Here is a 1,668-nt window from a genome sequence, read left to right as displayed (position 1 = left end):
TGCTGTGAGCCATGTTCATGTCTCACCTGAGAGGCTGCTGCTCACCTGCCTGTGACATCAGAGCTCACCTGCTTCCTGTTAGCTTAGCCCCTGGACTAGCCTACCAGCTGAGCCTGCAGTTAGCCAGAGGTCATGCTAGCTGGCTAACAGTGTTAGCAGTGAGTGTTAGCTGATCTCCAGCAGCAGCTTTAATAACCCTGTCACCATGTAAGGACCAATCAGAATAAAGCAGTCAGAGATCACACCTCAGTTCACCTGTGAACACCTGAAGAAAACTACAGGTGTCACAGCTGAATCTCCATGGCAACAACACTTTCTACCAAGACTACAAGTCCCATTACAACACGGAGTTTAACCGACAACAGACCTGAGGTCAGTCGCTAATCTGTATCAGAGTCACCGAGTGAGTGAGTGAGTGAGTGAGTGAGTGATGAGTGAGTGAGTGATGAGTGAGTGAGTGAGAGTAGAAGTGTTTGGACTCACCGAGCAGCAGAGAGACAGGTGGAGACTTCATGTTGTCTGGGTGACGACTCACTGTCAGTCTGAGCAGCAGAGAGACGCCTTCAGCTTCAACACTTCCTCATTTCCACATTCAGCTCAGGGGCTGGACTCCATGCCAGCACGCTGCTGTCTGATCCGTCACATGACCTCTGAGTCACATGACCTCTGTGTCACATGACCTCTGAGTCACATGACCTCTGTGTCACATGACCTCTGTGTCACATGACCTCTGAGTCACATGACCTCTGTGTCACATGACCTCTGTGTCACATGACCTCTGAGTCACATGACCTCTGTGTCACATGACCTCTGTGTCACATGACCTCTGCGTCACATGACCTCTGTGAGGGCAGAGCCCTCTGTGTCACATGACCGCTGTGTCACATGACCTCTGTGAGGGCAGAGCCCTCTGTGTCACATGACCTCTGTGTCACATGACCTCTGTGAGGGCAGAGCCCTCTGAGTCACATGACCTCTGTGTCACATGACCTGTGCTGTGAAGTTGAGTCTCTCAGGCAATGATCAGAGTATCTGACAGATGTTGAGGTCAGAGCTCAGGTCCCTGTGTGACATCACCTGTCTTCAGGTGAGTGTAACTGACCTGAGGTCAGTGTTATACAGGTGAACTGAACCTGTTCATCAGAGTGTTTCAGGTGAGTAACTGAGGTGTGAAAAGGCTCTTCATGGTGTTTCTGTTCATCAAAAAGAAGAAAACAGTTAAAACAACAGAGTGTGTTCAGCTTCTGTTTTTTCAAAGTGTCTTTATTGACTTTTCATTTTATTTTACATCCATTAACATTATTATGCAACAAGTTACACAATATACAACCTCCCCACCCAAAGAAAAACCAAACACACTCTCTCTCTCCTTTGTGCTTCAAACCAAAATCATCATGAGACAAAATCAGATGATGGACGGACAGAGGAGGTCCAGGTTGATCCTCCCCGCAGAGTCTGGAGCCCTGAAGCCGGTCTGAGGTCCAGAACTGAGTCCAGCTCCTTTCTAACCACAGCTCAGTTTGTCCATCAAGGTTTCCTCCCGTCCGGCTCCAGTTACAGCAGTCACATGATGGTTCCTGTTCCCGTCGTCTTGGATTTGGTTTTGTCCCGTTGTGACCATCCCGGTCTTTGGTTGTTTGTTTATTGGCCATCATAAATGAAGAACAT

The sequence above is a fragment of the Seriola lalandi genome, unplaced genomic scaffold, assembly GCF_002814215.2.
Source record: "Seriola lalandi dorsalis isolate HSWRI2012SDOR001 ecotype SW California unplaced genomic scaffold, Sedor1 jcf7180002055009, whole genome shotgun sequence".
NCBI lineage: Eukaryota > Metazoa > Chordata > Actinopteri > Carangiformes > Carangidae > Seriola > Seriola lalandi.
The sequence above is the reverse complement of the archived record's forward strand: the minus strand, read 5'-3'. Positions refer to the sequence as shown.